Source organism: Dendroctonus ponderosae, unplaced genomic scaffold (genome assembly GCF_020466585.1).
Source record: "Dendroctonus ponderosae isolate FM_Combo_2020 unplaced genomic scaffold, Dpon_F_20191213v2 Dpon_F_20191213_2, whole genome shotgun sequence".
NCBI classification, from domain to species: Eukaryota; Metazoa; Arthropoda; class Insecta; order Coleoptera; family Curculionidae; genus Dendroctonus; species Dendroctonus ponderosae.
Window position 1 is genome coordinate 12,149,494 of NW_026018165.1, and position 24,742 is coordinate 12,174,235.

Consider the following 24,742-nt stretch of genomic DNA (forward strand, 5'->3'; position numbering starts at 1 on the left):
TAAGTATTAAATTTGTAACTTACACATGAAACATCAGCTACAAGACAATATGTAGCGTTTCGTAAGGTTCCAGAAAAAGTGGAATTTTGCGAAGTCTGTATATTTCCTGTGATCTTGAAGTTGATAGAAAATCCATAAGAATTGTAAATATTTACTGGTGAATGAGAACAGGTTCTGAAAACTTAAAGATTTATTGGCAGGTTCTAAAAGCCAATTTCGTCTGATTTAAAAACATGAATAATTGCGCTAATATTGCAATAATGAATAAATAAATAAATACTATGTTTCGTAAAATTAAAAAAGCTAAGTACCTATGGTCTTGCATTTTATGTTTTAAGTCCGCTGAACTTTTTGGCAGCTGGACCGTTTCAAAACACTGTTGCAACCAATAAATGCTTATCAGCAAGCCAAAATTCAGTTAGAGGGGCAATAGAAGATTATTTTATTGGCGATTGCAGAAAGTCTGCTTTCGATTTACATACAATTTTCTGATCCGAACCCGCATCAAACTATGCTGTTCACATTTTGGATCCTTTTCTAATTCAGTTCCTTAAAGAATTATGGATTTTGGGACGTTTTAGGAGCTATCGGTGAAACTCACATTGAAATTGTTGTAAAATCTAGTCAGTTGTCCTGTATGTTTCTTATGTACCAACTTAATAAACTGAAATTCCCTTATTCAAAGATCAAGTTGCAAGAGAGGTATCTTTACTTTAAAATTACCCTGATGAAATATTTCTGATTTATCTTGTCCTTATGATCAATATTATGAGTCAATATTCTTTGTGCTAAAAATTTACAATATAGAAAAATGCGTATGCTAATTACAAGGTGCTTTATATTCTCAAAGCGGATATATGAAAAATGCCCATTGTGAATATCCGTAATCGTATGATTCACTGTTTCTAATATTAATACCTAAAAAATACCGCTTAAGGCGCTATATGATTAAATTGGAGCTTGTAATTAGTCGCTTTAAATTAACATACTGCTGTATTAGTAAAATAATATATAGAGGACAGGATAATACCATTTAATTCCATATCAATGTGTATAAAAACGAAAAACTATAAAAATTATTCAATCGTAAATGGATGGTCTGTACCGTAAAAAGCTTGCATAATAGGGCCCTACGGGATATGGGCTGATCCTGCACTCTCACTGGAACAGTTTCAGATACTAAGAGCTTTAAGTTCCTACAGAAGACAATGCCATATGCATGATTATGTCGTGCTACATTGGCCTGCTGCATCCATTCAAATTACTCCCAACCCGATATAACGGTCCCCTACTTGTGCGTGTTTCAGCATACTTGACTCCTCATGGAAATCGGTTCTTTGAATGAGAAAATAATTATATTTGGGGGTAGATATCTCGTCAAGAACCTAATACCCAAAATTATTTCCTCCTGAAGCCATATTCGTCATTCATTGATAAATGTTGCTTGCATTGGTAATGAGCTGAGCTGTTCGAAAGTCGTCGCTACATTTCCTAATTAAAAAAGCAGAAAGTACATACACTAATCAAGTTCCAGGGATGTTTATCTTTTCGAACATCCACCCTCCGTCCCGTCATACGAAATGGAAATTAGCCAACAGAAAAAAAACTACTTAAGCAGGGCAGAGCAGGAGACGTTCGTACGTTCCGTTCTAATTTCTTCTTTTCTTTTTGGCAGAGCCCGGGCGTATAAAATCCGCAGAGCTCGCAACCTTCGCCTGCCCCGCCGCCCCCTCTATGCCGCCCCACTTCAATGTCTCATACGCGACTTGATAATTAACAAAAAAATCGTTATCGCGGACGACCGTGCATAAACGAAGGTTCTCTCCTTACGTCCCGTCTTACCTCCCGGTCCCCGCTCTTCTTTTTAACCCCCACCCCTACTGCATACAGTGGCGGAACGACTTTTTTAATTGCTAATTACACTTTTACCAGCTCCAAAATCCAGAGTCTGTGCATGTTAAAAAAAGTGTTTAAAAAAACAGTTGAATGTACTGTCAATTTGGTTGGGAACATCTAGTGTGTTTCAGGTAAGTTAAACAGCATAAAAATAAACGAAATTCAATCATCCTAATGTGGTCACACATCGTACGTTTTATTTAGGATTTTTATGTTCTAGTTTTTGAAGTATTTTCCAGTCTGATTGGAGAGGTTTGGTAGCATCTATTCTCTAACTATTAACAATTTGAAGTATTTCTTTTCAGGACACTCATCATCCATACATTCACTGTCAACCATACATTCAACATGGAACATGACTTCAAAAATGTGCACGTTTGCTTCAAGAGCAAACTTTTAGACCTATTGGAGATATTGGAGATCGGCAGGGCATCCAGGGATAAAAACAAAAAATTTATATCCAGTCTATTTCAACATTTCTAAGTAGGTGACTTCAGTTGGGTTAAGTCATAAGCAACAGAAGCCTCGGACCAGGACGGATACACGAAGACCAATAACGTAAAGAACAAGGAAATAACATATACATTAAAACATGGAAAGTATTCGGTTTATATCGATCAAGTGCATCAGGGAAAACGATCAAAGAAATGGAAACAATGAATATGGAAATCACCGCTCTGCAAGAAATACGGTGGCCTGGACTGGACTGACGTTGGGAATTCAGTACTTTTCTATAGTGGCAATGACCAAAACGCCCAAGCTTTCGGAACAGGTTTTGCCCTCAAGAAATCTCTGCTGAACTAATTTTTAAGGTTCGACCCCTTGGCGACAGGATATGCTACATTAGGATAAAATGCACTTTCTACAGCTACTCGTTTATATATAATATATATAACGGAAGACAAAGCTGAGGGTATAAAAGATCTGTTTTACGCCACTTTGGAGAGGAAACTAGCCCAACTCCCAAACAAGACATTGATACTCATCCTGGGAGATTTCATCCGAAGATTGATGAAATAATATATAATTGATGCAAGGCACAGGCGTAATGTACTAGAGGTGAGAAGCTGCAGGGAGGCAGGTGCCGATTCAGATCATTTTCTGGTCAAAGCCAAGAACAAAACCAGAACTGATATGGAGGAACATTGGAAGTTTATATCTCGAACAATTTCAGAACAGTCAGAAACGTGGTAGGGAAGAAACCCAACGGGCAACACAAGTAATCGTAACTCATTCGAAGAATCTAGAGAAAAGTGCTTGTCTTGTGTCTTAAAATTACACATTTTATAATGAGTTCAAGCGATGTGATATTGAGAACGAAGCTTTTAATTTTGTTTTGGATCTTGTGCCAGGGAAACCATGGAATAAATACCAAGAAGCTTTTGATCGGTGCCAGAAATGCACTAAAAATACTCAACTTAACAAGAGAGAACGGATTATTATTAGTATATTTTAACAAAGTAAGCGAAAATACATACAACCTCATCCCTTTGGTGTTCGATGTTCGTTGTGTGTATCAAAGCTTGATATTTCTTCTGTCGTTTCCCTGGCACAAGATCCAAAACATGCTGTTCTTAGGATCAGATGGCAGATCATCGCTTGATCTTATTTTAAAATGTGCGTAATGTGAGTAAATATTCAACAAAGTTTTAATTTTAGTTCGCATTAACTTTATATAATTAAAGTTAATTTTAAATCACAGACACAATTTTGAGTTGTCAAGTTCAACTTTTAACATTTACCTTTTTGAAATTCATTTTTTCTTGTCCAAAAGATGGAAAAGACAAATTGGTATTTAGTTATTTTAACAAGTCCCTATACCGCAAGTTTCATTATTAACTCGCATTTTTAATAACAGTGGAAGTAACGTTTATAGCTTTCGAAAATAAAGCTAATTATGGATATTAATATATCCTATATATATTATAATTTCCCATATTTGGTCCAAACAGCCTTAAGGAAAATTTGAGTTATCTTGGGAATTACAACTGAACCGTAGATATGCAGAAGCCGTAAAGCTACATATATTTGTAGTCTTATCGTTTGCCATTCTTCCTCCTATTTGGTAGAACAAACATGGAAGTAAGAACATGTAATTCTAGCAATGCCAAGTCATAATATGAAAATGTAGAATTTGCTGATTAGTAATTACGGATTGATTCTTTGCAATGTAGACGAACGCCTCTGTGTCGATCGAGGTCTCCGTTTTCTTTTCTCCCCTTTCTCACATACGCGCTCTCGGGAACCCAGGGCCTGATTGTCATTAGGGCCGGGGGAGAGTTTTAATAAGAAAGTATTGATGTTTTACGTTTTTAATTTATGCATGTATTCTTACTGCTGCTCAACGTCGTCGTCAAGGGATGGAAACTTAATTCCCCCGCCGACAGTGGCGTAAGTTCCCTAATGAAAGATTTTTCTTTAGGGTTGAATGGACCAGGCCTGAAAATTTATTTTCCATTAAAAGAATGGATTTATTAATACCAGTCTCACGATTACTCTCGCACTTTGATCATACTATGATGGAGCTTAAAATGACTTGCATCCTAACTAACTAACTTGCATCCGTTGTATCAGCATACTTTTTAGAATTTTCAATTACTCAATTTTTATTGATTATTTGGAAAAACTGACAAAACAGATATTCAATATTGTCAAATGTTAGTTACTTCTATTGCCTAAGACAGTTGCAACTTGCATGCCCAAACGTAATGAGTAAACAACTTGCCATATTATTTAAATCCAATGTTAGTTGAGGTTCTATAAGCAACTGAATATTTCTAAGAGGCATCAAAAGCAAGGAATGTAAATTATCATAAAAATAAAAACAGGAGATAAAAAGCATTTTGAATAACTTTTTGATGAGAAATTATTATATTTTAATAAAGTGCAACCTGCAGTATTACAATTCATTCAGTTAATACACACATGATAATGACTGTATGGATTACCTACGAGCATGAAATATGAGAAATTGAGTAAAAATGCTTTCTTGTGCCGATAAGCACAGTTAACACGATGTGTGATTAAAGAAAAAGTTGGAAATATTCCGATCAGAGAATGAAATTAAAAATTGACTATAAAACTTGACGAGTGCCAGCTATATTTCGAATATAATTATACAGATACAGCACCAATTAGTATAATTTCTATAAGCGTATTTTTTTCTATGGAATAACGTTACCTTTTTTAAGCGATTATTTATTCAAAGAATGAAAACTGAACACTTGGGGAAATATTGACAAATCAAACGATTGCAAAGTAGGTAGGTACCAATTTTGTTAGTTTTCCGGAAAAAATGTATAATTATTGAAAATTAATGTGACACGCAGGCCATTAAATAATTTTTCCATGTTTAATTTTTAGGACGTAATCCAAACTAAGTACTACGTTTATCTGATATTCTCAAAGATTCCAAAAAAAGTTTCAATCTGATGTTTACATTTCACCGGAAAACGTTTTCTTTACCGCAGATTTCGGTTAATTCGCCAAGAAAAGTTACGGGATATTAAAACTAATTGTGAATTAGCAATGACAATAAACCTAGTGTTTGTTCGGTCAATCAGTCACTGAATTATTTATTTTGCATGTTTAAATTGATCGATTTGAATCAAACAAAAACTCACCTGTTCTACTTTAAATAATCCCACAAAAGCATACAATAGAATCAAACACCAACCAGGCAGAAAAAGCCGCGAAAAACCATTAGCTGTTATTTTGTCAAAGTTTTTTGTGCTAACTACTGAGAAAACATATTTAAAGCGGTTTTGCATTTTTTGCATTTTAACGTTATGGACTATTAATTGCATGTGAATAAACAGTGTAAATTATCGATTTCTATCAGTAGAAAATTAGTATTTATTTAAACGCGATTAGGCAATATTAAATCTTATTTCACGTTATTTAAGTTGGCACTTTCACTCTTTAGCAGTATTTATATGCCATTTAAAAGTTGCCTACAATAGTCTTTAAGCCCATTATGGGATAACTTATAAAAATTCCAATTTTTAACATTTTGTGAATAAGTTGCATTAATTCGATTATAGTATGAATGGAACCTAAACGAAACATTTAACGATACTGAATTGATTTAACGCAAAAAAAGCGATTGGCTGTAATTGACTTAAAATTGATTGTATGGATCAAAGCGTCTAAGACGCAATACAATCACAAAAAAAGTTCACTGATGAAACATTAATCTGATTGCCTGCATATGGATAATAACATTATTAAATAGACTTTTATTGTTTTTCTCAAATTCAAATGAGGAATACTTTTGTAGGTGTAAAACAACATTGTATTCGTACTTTTAGTATTGCAGCGAAGTCTGGTGCTCTAGATTTTAGGCACTTTTGTGCACTTGACGTTCGGCATGTTAACTGATTTGAGAATAAGAAACTGTAAAAAAACTGTGAGTCGCATGATATAGGTAATTCAGTGATTTAAATGCTGTGCCCAATCTACATAGATGTAGCTTTCCAAACTATCAGTTATTTTTCAATTTAATAAAGTAACATATTTGAATTAGCAGAAGATCGTAAAAGACGCTACTCCAATATATTTTTGTTGATGTAATATTTTGTTGCCGATGCAACGTGCGTTAAATAACATCAAAGTTAAAACTTTAACTTTGGAAACACCTTGTAAATGAAATGGGAAATTCCGACCTCCTGTTAACAACTAACTATTGTTTAGCAACTAAAATTTCTTGTGTCTTACTTAATGATGTTTATTTTTAACTAGCGAATGAAACAAAAGATTTTATTAAAAATAGTGATAAAACCCGATGTCGTTTCTCAAGAGCGATCGAATCAATAAGCAAAACGTGACGATATGTTCAATTTCGTAATGAGGCAAATTTTTTGAAACTGCTTCATATGCTCAAGGTTTTTGAACGAAAAATCGAACAACATTTGGTAAACAAAGAACGTTTATACTCCATACCACCCAAAATCGATTCTACACGCTTCGAACGAATTGATTGTTTCACGCGATTTGTTCGGGCATGAAGCGAAATATGGGAAACAAAAAGTGTGCATGCATGTTTGACCATTAAGTTTTAGTATGGTTTTGGGAACAATTTCAACTTGTAATTACAAAATTCGTCTTATAAGAAAACATGGAATTATATAAGTCGACCAGCTTATTTTAGAATCGAGGTAAATTTTGAAATGGATGAACTTTCGTAAGGTTGCGAAGTATTTAAGAGGCATGTATACACGGTTATGCACTATTAAATGATTGTTAATGCAAATTCTTTCTTGCAGTAACCTACCTGACCTTTTGGAATTTATTGTTTAGATTTCCTTATCGGTACAGAAATATTTTCTCTGTAATTTATAAAATACAACAACAAATGGACAACTCTGAATTAAAAATTGGTTGTTAAAATCCATGTGGTAATTGCTAGTCATTTTGCAAGATAGTCCTAATATATTTAATTTGGCAAATGTTATATGTTGGATTTGGTAATCTTTAAATTTGTTTTCAGGGCATCGACTTTTGGCTTTTTCAAGTAAGTGGTCCTATGTATGGAGTCAAAAAGTAAATTTTCTTTAGGTGGTCGATTGGTTTCGCACAATACTGGAAGATCATATTTATTTCGAAAACCTACCGTTCGCTTTGTTCATTACATATCTTGCTTGTGTTCATACAACCTCACGATTTTTTAAATGACTATGTGAAACTATACATACATAAAAATTACGTCCATGAATAGAATACGAATACTTGGACTTACTTTTCTGCCAAGATTTCCGTTCACTTTCCTAGAATTCAAATGTATAATGAGTATTTCTTTTAAGGTTTAATTAGAAGGTAAGATGGATTGGATTTAGATCAATAAGACTAGATTGGATTTAAGTTAATATACAAAAGTAATTCTGGTGATTCAATGTAAATGTAAGTAGCTGTTTTCTTTTATTCCGAAATAGTTTTTGCAGTATTTCAACTTTGTGTAAAGAAATTACTTCAATTATTCTTAGTTCCAAATTCAACTCCTCAATAGGAATGATGCCAGCTTTGACGTCAATATTCCAGATGGTTGAGAGAGTTATATTTGAATTTCGCAACCAACATACTCTATAAAAAATTGTGAATTAAAACGATAAATACGAATTTATCAGTTTATGATTTTGACTCTATTTCTAAGGTTATTGGTAGGTTAACTTGTTTTCTCCTAAACGTAATAAAGAGTGAAAAATCAGTAACTGTTGTACGAAACATTTTTTCAACGCTTTATTTACAACAATATTATTAATGAAAATAACAAATTATCCAACTAATTAATAAAACACTAACAATAAACACAATAATTTCGTAGGTTTTATCAGAGTAAGAAATCATATAAGGACAGTGCAAATCTCGAAGTTGGCATTGACGATAATGATCCAATTTTCGAACATTTATTGTTGACTTAATCTTTTGTGTAGCACCTTATGTCTATTTACTCAAATCGGCCGACTAATTTGTTAGTTAGTTAGTTGTTAGACATTTTGATTTATAAAAACTGAGCAAATAAAAATATGAAAAATTGTCATCGGTTGTTGACTAATTATTAAGATTACACGAAAAAAAGTACAGCTTCACATTTGAAAATCCAAAGTTAACCTTGAAATCAGAATCTTGAAATTAGAATCTTTACTAACTTTTATTCGGCGCACTTTTCGTAGGGTGTATCTACCGTTTTCGAAGTTAAATGCACCTGATATATTTTCTTAGTCCCTAATAGAATCAAGCGTATTAGAGTCCCAGGTTCGTTTCTTTAGCTTTGTAAATTGAACCACTTCGCATGTAAGAAGCGCTTTGTTGAATAAAATGTTAGCTTAAACTCTAGATGATACGTACAATGTGATTAAATTATCACGTAAATTCAATCCGACACGTAAACCATTAAGTACATTTATTTGACACTCAAAAATTAAATTTTCACTTTTAGCATAATTATCTTAATCCAGTTTCCTTTTCAGTCGTTCTTCTTGTTGGTTAATCGGAGAGTAATTCCGTACGTAATGAGACCATACTGTTGCCGACTCGTTTTGCAACATTTCCACACACTCATCGTAAATGCTGAAACCTGTGTGCTTATTTAATTGTCCCGGGATAATTTATTACCGCACGCTCGCTTTCTAACTAATATATTCCTGGCTCCTGTTTTGCCACCCTTGTTGAAACTGAAAGAAAAGGGACTTGCTTAATATAGTGCAAAATGTGATACTTTTTAGCAATAAGTATTACATATTGTCTTTGACTCTGTTACTAGCTTTAGAAAAAATACTATTAGATTACATTTTCGATTATTTCCTCGATGTTAAATCTGTTTGTAGCTGTGCATTGCCATCAGTTGTGTCATTTCACAGCAGTTCAAAGATGAGATGTTTTAATTATACAATACAAACTGAGCTCCATAACACCTAAGTATTATTTTTTTAGTTAAAAAGTCATATTAAGCAAAGCCTTTTCTAATAAAAATGTTTCATTGAGTTTGATTCGGTACGTACGCAACCAGTCTCTCTCAAAAGCAATTGTTTAAAGTGCAATCTTTACATAAAAACTCAAAAAGTGTCACAGATTTCGTTTGGTCTCATCGTGCTTCAACATCTTTGCTGATCTTTTGCGTCCGTTAATTTAAGTTGCCCAGAATGAAATTTTCCAAGCAATTCGACTTGACGCTCTGATAGTTTGAATTTAAGTTAATAATATTAAAAATCTAAAATCAAACAAGTGAACGTGTCAAAAAAATATACACGTTTTGCGTTTTTACTAAAATTCTCGCTTAATGGACATAATATCGTAGATATTTTGTTCATTAGTTTAGATTGTTGTAGACTCGTATTGTTAGCGCTGCTTGTAAAATCGTAATACGTGTGTAGGATCAAAATTGTTCACCCTTTCAAAACATTGCGTGAAACCAGAAAATTAAAATATTCCCTGTGAAAGATAAATCATTTTCATATTAATGAAGCATTATTATGCGTTTGTTTATAATACCCAAATTCAGGATTGGTCTAGATGTTCTCTCGTGGAAATTTGAAATTTTCTCATGAAATTTCTGATATCTTGTCTCAGAAGATGGAAGTCATGAACTTGATTTATGCCTTACGCAGGACTTAAATTTTGTAGCTGATGATTGAGCTGAATGAATTACTAGAATATTCGTAAATCAACGCGCCTTAAAGGTGCAAACAATCTGAACTTGCTTGAATGGGCCCATAAATAAATCTCTCACCAAAAGCTAATGCTATTTCGACAATTAAACCACTAGTTAAGGTGTTAACTACTAACTGATAACGCAAACCTCTAAATTGTCGCAAATTAGGGCAGCTTAATAAAAATGACCAAAAAGAAGGTAATAAGGAAACTTAAACAAAATCAAATGTCATTAGTATGAATAACATTTATGAAAACAGCTATTCAAAAGTAGTTGTACGTAAATCCATAGGTCTTCTCTTCGAAAGGGAATGAGAAGTTCAGGCCGCTATAAGCAAGCCTTCAAGTATACAATGAGCGATGGAATAAAATGTTATCATTGCATTTATGCAAATTATATAAATCTATCGGAATATAAAATTTCGTAAATTATTTTTCAATTAACCGATAATATTTTATGAGACCTTTTTAAAAAAAACCATATACTTCACCTGCAGACTGTACTTGATTTTGAAAAAGTTAAGTTTCTTAATCTATTTAAGTTATAGAAGGTCGTTAATCAAGAACGATGATGAAGCAATACGCTTCAACAGAAATTCATCATATGTCAATAAAATGCAAAACAGAACAAATAGCGTTCATGTGCTTTGCAAACGAGATAATTTAAACTGAGCACTTTTGTTAGTCACGTATTTCTGAAATAAAGAGAATAAATCTGAAGTAGAGCGCGGGATGACTTTTTAGTAATGAGCCTCGAGCTTCACATTGGCATGCAATTTACTTCGGATTTTAATAATTGCCAGCGTAATGTACTTGTACGCTTATTTTGTTGTTTACTTCGCGTCTTCTTATGTTGGCGAGTTCGTTGTCTGCAGGCAATTCTGATTCTGAGGGAAAAATTACAAAATATGCCATTTGGAAAGTTCAGTAGGTATCATTAGCCAATAAGTACTTGGAAAACCAAATCTTTGTCATCCATAATAACGCTCTGGTGGTAATTGTAGACCCAATGGTTTCTAACTCATAAGAGATATATGTCTTAGCGGCAACGAATATACGCTTCAATCGGTAACTAATTATATTAGTTGTTGATATGTATACCTATTTGTAATTTGCGAGTTGCCAATACTCATAAAAATATTCTTCTAAGTGAACCGGATTAGATATCCATTTGCAAATGGATTATATTTGCTGAATAAGCCGAAATAAAGGGATAAACAGAGCCTATAAAATAAATAAAAGATCTCGGTGAACTCGGAACTTTGTACACTCCACGGCTGGCTTATCCTCATATCAAGCGATTTACACCGATGTTTTCCACATAGCCGGAAAGGAGAGGTGTTGCACCAGCGGTTCAACAGTTTAGAACTTCGAACATGGGACATGTAGAAAGAACATTTTTCTTATGCATATGTGTTTTGAATTCGTAAACCTGCCAAATAAATATATGTGAATGGTGTGATTAATCTTAATGCCGGACTGGAAAGTTTATTGTCTTCTATAATTGTTCGTCTGGACTGAATCCAGTTGTATCTTTTATTTCTCGACTCTCGTATTTTTTATCACTGCAAACGTTTACAAGCACTCTTTAAAAAATTTATACTCATGTTACCCATAGATAATTTAAAATGTTTTTTGAACCTGATAGTTTTCTTATTTTATGTTCATTGTACATGTTAAATCTATATCTAAATTGCTATCAGCATTTTATTTTCAAGGATTTTGTCAACATTTATGTAAACTTTAGTTTCATAAGCCAGTAACAGAAAATTGATCATGTTTCCACTTTCTCCATTAATTCTATCATTTGCTCTTTCTAGTATGTAGTTATAACAAAAAACTTTGAATATATTTTGTATAGCACGAGATTCACTTTCTGTCTGAACAAATATTAACTTATTATTAATTAATAAACTTAATATTAATTAAGATTGTCCCGGAAGTAGAACCTTGTAATGCTCGAAACATTAAATAATTGCTGCATGTATTAAGGGTTAAATGTTCAAATGAATTGAAATGAAAATGTTTAGTTTGATTTTACAGCTTTGAGGCATTTTTAGCCTGCCTAATGCGAATTTTATAACTGATATAGTCTCTATCGGAAATAATCATAATACTTGAGCTATACATCTCTGAGATTCATAACATTTTCGACTTTATTTTACCATTTCTCTGCTTTTCTTTGTCAAATAGGAAACTAGCAGTGCCAATGAATCTAGCATTCAATTAGACGGAACTTTCGTTTTACATACATTTTTTTTTGTATTCAGTGTTTTCCATTGAACTTTATTTATTTCAGAGTTATTACCGTTGCGTTAATTCAATTTATCATGTCTCTTAAGAAACTAGGTTGACGAATTGAGGCTATCCGAGATGAAAACATTAGGTACTGATTATGTCATTTGTTTCACATCTTTTGGCAAGGATTTTGATTGTTTTTTGCTATAACTAGCAAATATCACAACTTTGTAAAGCTTTGTAAAAGTACTTGGATTTGGATTGTACCCAAGAACTCCAATATCAAACCTGAAGTTCCCGTTAGTTCTACATAAATCGTTCCTGAGGGTCTTGCGAGTGACACAATTCAAAAGCCTTTCACTTTTGGCAAAGTATTAGTAATCATGTAAAATGAATCAATATTTTTTTTAATTCTGGGGAAAAAATGGGAAATTCAATAAAATGGGAAGCGTATGGCGTAACCTTGCTTGGTGCGTATGTTTTCTCTTAATAGAGTCAGTACCAGAAATTAAAACAAGTTTAGATTAATACAGTCGATATGAATATGCGACTGGTGCTTTTCTCATTGGGTAGTTCTGTGACATAAAATATAGGTCTTACACTGAAGCATTTGCAAGCTAAACATCGGCTAAACTTGGCGAGAGCTTAAAGCTTCGAAATCGGTCCTTGGAGAGCTTGCGAGTGACGTAACTACAAGCTTGTACTTTTACAAAGAGAAAAGAAGCTGTCTGTGCATCTCACTTAATAAAATTGAAATTTATTCACTTTTAGCAGGGTTTGCGTAGTTCGATTTAAATTATTTTTTCATTATTTGAAAAAGTTGTGCCACACACACATCCTTCAATTTAATTGCGGATAGAGCTTTTGTATTGCCTATTCCACCTACCTTACTTACTATACCTCTGCTAGCAATTCAACAATGGTCGCCATACATACCTGAAAGAAAAGACCCGTTAATCAAAATAGAATAGAAGTGATAAAGACAAAATAATTAATAAGCATTTACACAAATACCCGAGAAACAAATCAGTGAAAAAAATATGTAGAAAGCTTAAGGTTGTACGGTCACTCGTAATAGCATACAAATTTCAGTGCATTTTTGGCAGTGAATTACAGAAAATCTACTTCGTGTATTTGATTCAAACTTTAAAAATTGGTTAGATGCTATTCTCTAACACAAAAAATGAAGTCAGTCAGCAATGTTTGGTACTTTTTACCATTGGCGCGACAAGCAAGTTCCGACTTCCTAAAACGTTTGAAAGTTTTCCGAGTAGAAAATGTATCCACAGTATTCGGAATTCCCTGGAAGCGAAAGCACACATGGCCCATCCAGTTTAGGGATATACGCACGACGATATTCCCGATTCGCAGCCACGCAAAATATGTTATTTTTGATGCTATCCAGACGCACTTTAATTTAATTCCGTACGGGAGGCACGCGAGGCTAAATATGCATAATTTGTGGCTTCCTTCGCTTTTATTACTTCAATCCGTCAGTTTGTGTTATTTAATTTTCGCATTTTCCGCGTATGTTGCGTTATTTTATGGGGCAATTCATTTCCCATTTGAGTCTAACTGGAACTTGCAAACTTAATTTGTTGGAGGATGTTTTTCGACGTAATTACCATACCTAGTGGCGGTGCCTATTAATTTGTATATAATTTATAGTTGTGATGCTTGCGTTATTTAAATTTTTACTCAAACTTTCTGGTATCAAACTATAACTGTTCCAATTTTTAATCAAAGTAGGTACTAGTTTACAATGACCAATTACCCTTCCTGGCACTTCATCTTAAGTTTAAGATATTTTCGAATGGTTCTTTTACTTGTTCTTTACACGGAGCATCAAAAGTTAGTTACAACCGCTGCTGTTGAGAAGCGGCAGTTCATTCTATAAAATGAGGTTCGGTTGATAATTTGATGATGAGGAAGCAAAAGTGTTCTTAAAGTTTATGTGATCGCTTTAAATTCTGAATTATTTAAACAAAGGTTATATTGACAAATTACGTTCAAAGCATTAGAAAAATCTCGTTATTTTGTGCAATATCGATCACAATAAAAACAAATTTGAAACAGTGTAATTTTGTATGTACTCGTCATCGCAATAAATATTATTAGCGTCACCTTGAAAAAATTATAGCAGTAAAAAATACATCGTATTTGCGGTTTGGATAATTAAAAATCTGATTTCTGCAGCTATAATGCATAAAATTAGTTGCCGACGTCGTCCTTGTTTTGTGGTGATAAAAAAATCGACTGTGAAAAAAAACACAGCAAATGTAATAAATTATAAACTTGAAATACTACAAAGTGTGATACGTATTTCAGAGAATGGTAATATGGATTTGCTTTAAATCGCTTTAATTTGTCTCGGTGCGCGGTTTATTTCTGTTCATTTTTCTTCTTCGTTTCGGCTGTGGTTAGATTTTTTAAATGTAGTCTTTAAAATTTTGATCACTAGGAGTTAAGTTAGACAATTAGGAACAGCTATCATTCAGCAAGTAATCATACAATTATTCACTTTAATCAAAAACTAATTATTTAATATTGAATAATTAATATTAATATTTCTTGGAAACCATATTTTGAGACATAACTAACATGTACGCTTACTTCGAGCCTGAAGGAAGCACTTGATGTGCTTGATAGCTTGTGAGTGAGTTTTTTTTTGTGTACAAGACGCATTTAGCAGTCGGCTAAACTGATTAATTTGCAAGTTTGATCGAGCATACTTTTTTACGAATTAGAATCAATATTCAAAATTTGCACTTTTCGGAAAAGTGATTTTTTATTAAAAATGTAATAACAAATGCCAATTTTTAACATGCTCAACTACACCGAAATTAAAGCAAAAATAGCATAATAATCGGGAAAAGTAAACTAAACTGAAAAGGAATTTAGCTTAATCATGTATAAACTCCCAAATCAGAATTCAGTTTAGTATTTTATGGCATTTGACAATGCAGAATTATGTTTCGTTTTTATGTTGATTAGTACAGATAGCTTTTCCTTTGGAACATGAATTACAAAAGTAAGCAGCAGTGAGCTGGCTAACTTTTAGGGAATATTTTTTCCAAAAAAGTTCAATACTTTTGACCTTATTTATGCAACTGAAGATAGTACGCAATTCAAACACATATAAGTAACAGATTATTAGCCAACAATGAATATGTTTACAGATATTATAAAGAAATATTATCAATTCTACTCAACCTAATAAGAGTTTACACTAGAGAGAACGTGGCTTTGCCCACAATCGGATCAAAACCTAAGCCAAATAATTTGAAAAAATGTCAACTCTGAATGTAATTAGAGTAGTTTTCGATAACCGATGCGTAGCTTTTGCGTTTTTTTGCGCTGATGAAGTGAATATCAAAACTTAGTTCGCCACAATTCATAACTTAAAAAGGGCTCAATAATTCGAATAATTTGATTTCATATTATGTCCCATGCATATTAAGACACGAAGATACCTTAATCGAAAAAATTAATGCAATTTAGATTTCCTTCGAAATCAATTATTGAGTTCTATGCCATTCTGGTAAACAATTTGAACTTCCATACCATCCATCGTTGAACCATTAATTGAGTATTCCGAGCTACGATTTCTACTGCCTGGGAATTAATGTCGATCTACCATCAAAGAACTTGAATCCGGTACCAACAATATACCACCTGTTTTGTTTCAAAGAAAAGCAGCCGCAACCGGTTTTTTAATCTGTAATTAATATCTTATCGATTACCGTAATGCACAAATCAATCACTTGTTAGTTGATTAATTAATCCGTAACAAAAAAATGTTTCCGCGAGTCGTGGCCGTTATGTGCTTTTTTCCTTCATGGTCTTGGCGGGCTTTGGTATCTTTGGTACTTTGTTTTCGAACTCTTTTTTTTTTTTGCAATAATAAAACGGTTTCGATTTTATTTTCAAGAAAGCTAACGCTCTTGATGGCCGGCTGCATAGAGGTCAAGTAACAAATTCTATTATGCGTTGGGTGTTTTTTCTTATTTAGAACACTTTATAATTAATAACAGATTGAATTTAGAGATGAAAATCGTAATTTGTTAAGTTTTCCTTTAGAGATTTGCCCATTTTTCTCCGATCACTTTACAATATTTCAATGTGAAAATGTGGTACTAAATATTTCGTTCCTGGCTACACCTACATTATTTACTGAAGTGAAACATGCAGAAATGCCACAGTTTAAATTTCAGATGAAGAGTTGGTTAGACGTAAATGACACTCTTTCATACTTTTTGCAATTGAACTATTTGAATTAAAAAAGTCAAATCAGGTATATTTCTAAAGGGAAGCAGTGCATGTAAACCTACTAGTTTCATATATAAATGAGAGGACAAATTTGTGATCGCCTGAAACCACTGAAGGTCGTATTTCTTGAAAACTCACATCGATCGCTAAATGGTGGTCTTAATAACGGATCGAATCGTACCCGAGTACGTTAATAGTAGCAATAAATAACTGATGCTGCGTCCTGCGGTCATTATTATTTGTAAGCTGGAAAATGTACAACTTCATTAATTGGAAGAGATAAACTATTTTCTGACATGCATGCGCTATCGGCTGGAGTAGAAATTTTCACATAAATGTTTGATGAATGAATATGTATGAAAGACAATCGTAATAATATGAAATATTTGTGCGTTAACAAAATTTGGTAGCAATGTTGTCAAGAGAGATTAAATTCAATTTAGAGAATGCACATTGTGAGCACCAAGCATAGAACGTATTTGTTGGGGAGATTTCTGAATCCCTCTAACACCTCATGATCTCTTGCGAATATTTTCAAACAATCCTGTTTTACTTGAAAATAAAAAGTTGGGTCATTACTCAACAACAAAACAACAAACATTTTTTTCAATTTTTTTCAAGAAAGTGCTAGTGAAGTTGACGAACAATGTGAAAAAGTCTGCGACTGAACAGGTGATTGTTGGGGTGATATTGAAAGCAGCATTTATAAAAAACGACTGAAACTGTATTGAGTTTGGTGGAAGAAAGAGTGGAAAAGTTTTGGGCAGATCATCGTTGATGTAGGACATTGAAAGAACTCAGTAGAAAATACCAGTATAACGAAGGGCTCCCTAATTCTGAAATTCTCGCAAATTAAAATTTGACCGCCCTATATAAAATGAAAATTAATTTTCCAAACGGTTTCTATATTAGCAGAACCATCTTCTCGATAAATCACATGCATAGTAGCTACGTATTTTTATCTATTAGCACCGCGATTACTAAATGTTGAAAAAATTATACCGTTCTTGACTTTTCAGTTCCATTCAAAATGCTAAACAATTATTTATTAAGTTGTGAAACAATAGCATAACTACGCGGATTTGAAACAGTAAACATTATCATATGTACACGGTAAGGAGTGGTCCATCTAGGACCGAAACACACGTCCCGGCTACAATAATAATATAGATAAAGGCACATAATAATAATGCATCAACATCGTTTCCATCCATGTGGGTGCGATTTGCATGTTAAAGGTTGTTTGAAATCATCACATAAATATCGCCGTATTGTGTAATACACGATTATTATTTTTTGACAGCAATTATGATTAATCAAGTGCCAAGTTCTTCTAATGTTTACGTAAAGTAATTAATAGTTGCAATCCCACCATGAACGTAATGTATTTTTATGATTTAGTCAGACTTATCAATACTTAGCTAAATTCAATATTTATATTCAAACATGCTACAAGAAACATGATTTTTAAAATCAATTATTGGGGTTTCTTCTAATCATTTTTGAAACATTTATTGCCTGGATGTTTTTAATGTGCACGTTTTGAAATTATATGTCTGATATATTCGAACATCACCAGCCAATCTTCAGTGCAGTATTTGCTTATCATTACTTTCGCTTTTAGGGATGTTCAGAGTCTTTGATTAATGTGGTTTTTTTCATAACATTATTTCAGCTTTATTTATTACTTTCATTAATAATCTGTCCATAAGGAAAACCATAGAAGTAGTTTTGAAGTTCTGCAATTAAAGGTTGCGTTAAAAAGTTATGCATATGATTTTGGATCAGTTTTTTAAATCAGTATTAAGTGTAAGTAACTTTTGAAAAATGAACTTGAAAACTTCCCAGTCTTCATCAATTGGTAGGACGAAGCTACAAGGGACATGTTGAATGCTATATAATAATCAAGAACCAACCGGATGTTTGGATACTACTTGAAAACCGCTTCAACCGTAAAATTCTTCGGCAACAGCCGTAAAAAGTAGTCATATAGTCATAAAGCTATGCGGTTTAATCGAAAAATTAATTTAACATTTGATGCCCTGCTTGTATAGCGAACAGAATGGCCCAAGTAAAAAATGATGTTGAAATTGTGATAGTGATGTGTGATACTAACAAAGTGTATATTTTAAAGAGATATACACTTGTTTGTGTGTGCATTTTATCAGAAGTTAATTAAGAATCGAAAATCAGGAAACATCTGTGCATTTTATAGCCTATATATATTCAGGCTGCTTGCTGACAATAAAATAGAGCCATAAAACCTGGCGAATATCAATCGTCTTGGCCTAATTATTACGGACCGGCAATTCGGTGCGGTCATCCCCGAAGGATTTGAATGGCACGTCACTGACACGGAAAGTAACAGCAAAAGTACAAAACATGTGAGATTTTTAATGGCCTTTTGAAAACAATGACGGGAGGAGTCCATATTCCACCACCGTTTCGCGAACAATATCGTTTGGGTCGGATTCAATAGTAGGAAGGTATAACCGTCGGCAATTTGTAGTATGTAAATTGCAAAATTTGAGAAATTTATGGCTGACACGGCATCTTATGTATTCGTTTACAGCGCGGTTTTAATTGGAATGCACGTCGTTAAGCGCGATATTCTTTTCATTGCTTATGCAAGATTGGATCAATGAAGTTTCGAAGAGGTTTTCATATGGGACTGCTTTAATGACCTTATATGACTTTTTACCTCGCTAATTTATATAATTTCGCACATTTTAACGAATTTCATAATTGACAGAAAAACATCTTTTTTTTTAATAAGGTTTATATTCGAATATTTCATCGCTTTTGGAAATATGGAGACTAAATAACATATATAAAGTACAGGACCAAAAGTACACGGTTCTACTAAATTTTTCTGTTAGATTTAAAACAATAAACTTAAATAATATAAATAGTATTTAGGCTCCTACCAGTTTCGAAAAATGTTGGTATAATTTGACAATGCAACCTCTTTTTTATGCATGCACTTTGTAGACTTCGTTTATAACTAACGGTTCCAGCTAATAACTATTAAGTATCTATTCATGGACATAAAGACTGTCCGTATATCATAAGACAAGAATAGCTCCAATTAGCCCATCTAGGTTATATGCAATCTAACTTTCTTAGGCCGCTGGAAGCTGGCAAAGATTGCCCAGAGGAGTAACTTTGTTTGATTACTCGAAAATCGACCAAGTATTTTATTCATATTTCGCGCAAAAAAGCGGCTTTTCTAAAATATGTTGAATGGATTAAAAACTTAAGAACGTTCCAGTTCAACCACTCACATGAGCTGAACTGGTTTATGGGTGGACAGTTTTCCTAAAAATTATGTGCTATTCTAAATTCAGAGGAGAGTCCAATAATGTTCCTTTCTGCCGAAGTGCACATAACAGTTTTTAAGAAATTGCTCCATCATTTATAAGTGAATTTCCGAATAGAGCATTAAAGTTGGCATAACTATTTCGGCCTACATCGACAACAGTATATTATTTTATGCGAAGCAAAGATGATACTTTTCATGGTTCTCAAGTGATTAACAGCCGACCGAAGTGAATCTGATAATAGAGCGCACCATAACAAAAACTTTGGTTCGAAATAAAAAATTATGTTTTTTAAAGATCAGCACATTTACAGTGGAACACATCTATTTCTAACCAAGAATAAGCAACTGCGTTCCCAATGATGTTAGGATCGGTACTTCAATAGGGTTGATTCGATTAGATTATATAGCTACTGCTATGAAATGATTTGTTGCATGGACGACAGGAAAGTGCGGAGTAAACTATTGCCTTAGAAAAACGTATCTTTGCGGTCAGCTGCTCAATCGGGCTATACCCGATTTATTCAGGTTTGAAGAAAAACTATTTTGTCCTACTAGTATGACTTAATAGCATGAGTCCAAGTCCTCTAAGATACAAGAATTTAAGATTTTCTTTATCAAAACTGACGCCAAAAAATTACTCTTCAGAAACATGTATTTGCAAATTTAGAGAAATACATTTTTTAATGATAATGACTCGATATTTATTAAAAGTAATATATTAAACGTATAAGAAATGAAATTTTATGCAGTTTCATACATCCATTTGTTGTGAAACATAATTTGAGCGGATCATATAAAACAGTAAATACATATGGATTTACGAATTTAACAGTATAATAAACATGTTAATATACTTTCCAATTACTCAAATATTTTTTGAAGAAAATATGTTTTCGGAATACTGCATTACATGATGAACATAAACAATCCCACACTTGCAGCTAATTTTGAAGAGTTGTATGCTTCAAATATCAATTATCTTCTAATATCGTCAATGTTTTTGAAAGATTGAATCGTCAATCATTAATTGAAAATGAAGTAAATTAATATCGTTGCCGACTACTAATTAAGAGATTTGCTAATGTTGCGTAGCACTTTAAAAACTACCTTAATAAATAAACGAAAACTCGCAGCTCTTCTGTGAATATTCAAGTACCGACTAAAACATATTTTTCAAGAATGCACAAACAAGAACTCAACACTTTTTCAATTAAAAATTTCTTCCCTATGATGTTTGAAATAAATGTAAGAAATCACTTCAGTTTCAATCGATTGGAAACAATTTAAAGCGAGGCATTGCAGAATTTAGCCCAATTTCCCACGCCTAGTTCGTTAAACGTTTTCTCACTTGTTCGCATGCAAATCCACAATTAATTGCATGTTACTGGCAAAACAATTGTCCAGGTTAAACAGTGTAACGGACCTGCTTAAGGATTGTTGTGATTCGGAAAAAAGCGACCAAGTAATTTTGCATAGTTAATGCCAATTTTCCGTTCAGAGTTTGATTAACAGTTGTACGTGGAGAGCGTAGGTATACGGTTGATACACTTTTAATTAATAAATAACTTAAATCCCATTAATTGGGTAGAAGAAAATTGGTTCAACTTGAATTTGCATTAATTAATTAATGATATATAAGTACTACGGATAATTGATAATTAACCAATTATTAGTTCACATCTTACACTGCCTACATATGTGTTTTTAATATTTTGTAATCCTCACTTTATGACATTCGGGCACTGTAGTACTTTTAAACAGTTTTCTAAATTTTTGTTGTATTTCATTTTTCATTAATTTTCTTCTTTTGCTAATATAACAGAACATAAATTATAACAAATCGAATTACGACTCAAAAAGGAAAAATGTGTACTGATCATTTTAAATTGTAATTTGACACCAGAATGGGATTCATTGGTGACTTAGCGGGCAATTCCTGACCAACTAAAATTATTGGGAATCATAATTTTTGCCATAGAGGCAGAGTGGAAAGAACACCAATCTTAAGTCTAATACTAAACTAAAAGTCCGTACAACTTGAGTCTGAATAAGATTGATCGACAGATAAACACTAAGAATGTGCTCGTCTTAACAAAACTTGTAGATTTTAAAAACTTGAATTTAAAGAAATGGTACATAAATGATCAACATTTTCACTTCAATATGAACCAAGAAAATATAGTATTACTAATTCGCTACTTTGCAAGCATAATAAGTATAATTATATAATAATAGCATATTAAGTGGTGAATTCCTTAGTTCATCAGACTAACTAAAATTTAAGATCTAGAGTCACTAACAAGTGAAGCAATTAAGTAATTAAAATCTAGCAGATGCATATTTGATCTAAAAATGTACAATTTGAATTAAATTTAAGCTTCATTGTTGGCTTCTCGGCCACGATAAGATTGTAGGTATCGGTCAAATCAAAAGTTGTTCAATTTCATGCTCAAGAAAATTCTACTTTAAAATATTAAAAATTCTCAATTATTCTGACACTTTTCTGATAAATCAATGTTACTGTGTTCTAGAGTAATTTATAAATTTACAGTAAAATATTAAAACTGCTTACAACCTAATATCGTTGACTTTGGTGAAAACTTGTACCCAAAATGTTCTGTACAAACCATTCATAAATTTCTCATAAGAAGGTACATAATAGAAAATTATATACCAATATTCACTGAATGATAAAATATTTTCTCAGCTTAGATTGATAGGTGAGATCATATTTAAATCTTCAGCACAGAACATTACAAGCACCCATCAATTATATGAAGTTAAGATTTATCAATGTCAAGCTTTCCAAAACTGACCATTAGACCTGCGAATTTCGAATAAAATATATAGTTAAAATTATTAATTAACCATATATTATTTGGTACGGAAACAGCACCACATTTATGCAATATACTTGAAATATAATAAATATCAATTGTCTTCTAGATCTACTAAAAACATCATGAGCTAAGTCATGTCGGTATAGTCGGTTTTGCTACAAGTTAAGCTAAAAACGCGTTGATGCTTTCAGGCAAACTTGTCTATACAGAAGTCCAACCGTGCGGCCGGCTAGGTCTCCAGACTTGATCCTGTTAAACTTTTTCTTTTGGGGCCATTTCAAAAGGAAGATTTAGACAATAAAAGCGGGATTCGGGAAGAACTGCGACAGTACATTTTTAATTCATGTCGTCTCATAACTACCAAATGCTCCCAAATATTTGGATACAAAACTTGTATAACTGTATGGACACGAGTGATGAGCAATTCTAGTATCTTGTCAATTAAAAGAACGTTTTAGAGGTGGAAGTAAGTCAGCTCGACATTGATTTGAAAGGAACCACTATTCGTTAACAAGATGTCCCAGTTGAATAGAAAGTTTACATGTCCAAAGATTTTTCGATTATAAATTCCCAAATATCCTAAAATTCCTAAGAATATAAAGTTCAGACCACATGAAATAATCAACGTCAATACAAGGAAAAAGTGCTTTGTGTGACGGTCTACAAACCGGAAGAGAAACTTGAAACTTGACCAGTGTATCCAGTTTCTGTCTTGTTTCAGAATGTCTAAAAAATTTTGTGTTGAAATGTGATTTGGTGAAGAGAAACAAACTATCGAACTGGACTGGAAAGTCGACAAAGAGCTAGTTTTGCTATACAAATAATTAAATTTACTCTCTGGTTCTGTAGGTATCAGCAAGATAGTTAAAATAAACCTTCTTACATAGTTTATATAACTTCAATTTATGTTGTGGCTTTTTCCTTACACTTTAAAATTTTTCACGATTCTGATAAACTAACTCAAATTAAGAGCTAGCCAAAAAACATCTTCGATTTATCGAGACTGGCCTAAGTAAGCCATATAGGTAGACTCAGATAAACCGTCCGTCAATCACCTAACAAACCCAAATGAATTAATATATGGCTTTCTTATATTTTTTCTAGTCCTCCTTTATTCTATTAACTGCGTTGCTCAATCCCTTTTTCAATCAGATGCGATTAAATAGGCACCTCATAATAGCGACTTACCATCGCGAACTAAAAAAAAAAAAAATCGGCTCTTTATCACACTGAGTCCCGTTGATCTATTAAACCACTTAAGTACCGTATTACAAGGTGAAACAAAAAGGCGCAAGAGGTATCGTTAAAGACAATAGGAAGATCAGAAGGCGGTCATTAGCCTAATAAGGTTGAATCCATTGTTTTTGGGCGGCCCATGAGTGTCTCAAATCGTGTAAAGAGTCGCACGATTATACATACGTTATGATGTGTGGGAAGCAAGATCTCAACCATTGATACCAGGAGCTAATAATAAAAATATCGAATTTTGTAACTATTGAAACTATTAAAAACGGACATATTTTCCTTTGCTATACAAGGTCGTCAGAATTGTTGCCAAGGAAGCTGTTTGCAAGAAAAATATGCCTATATATAAATACACAAATCAATCCGCCTTTGCATTATTGAATTTACCAAGCAAAATTAAACGATGAAACACATTTAAAACTCACTTGTACAGTTTGTGCCGCCTAAACTATAAAGTTCAATAGATAATTCACGCATTAGTAGCCTAGGGGAGTAAATCCGTGCAACCCACGCCCAATTTTTCTTGTTTCCAACTTACAAATCTGCATCAGGTCTACAAGAACCTTTTAACTACGTTATTAAGAATAACAATCGCATTGACCGTGTGGGATGATCTATAGAAATTTTTCCGAAAAATTCCTTGTCTATGCATACGAGCAGAGGAAGATTTACGGCATCATGCAGATCTGCTTCCTTTTAACCTGTAATTAAGGCCTTAACGGAACTCGTTTGTTCTTCCGATTTTTACAAGCTAATTAACAAGATGTTCTGACGTATGGAATCGTAT

The 24,742-nt window shown here is 33.0% G+C and overlaps 1 protein-coding gene across 1 annotated transcript in view; it reads right to left on the bottom strand.

Moving 5' to 3' along the window:
* The window catches only part of LOC109544695 (protein jim lovell), a gene marked incomplete in the record, with an annotated part of 136,552 nt that overhangs the window by 84,583 nt on the left and 27,227 nt on the right, over positions 1-24,742 (bottom strand).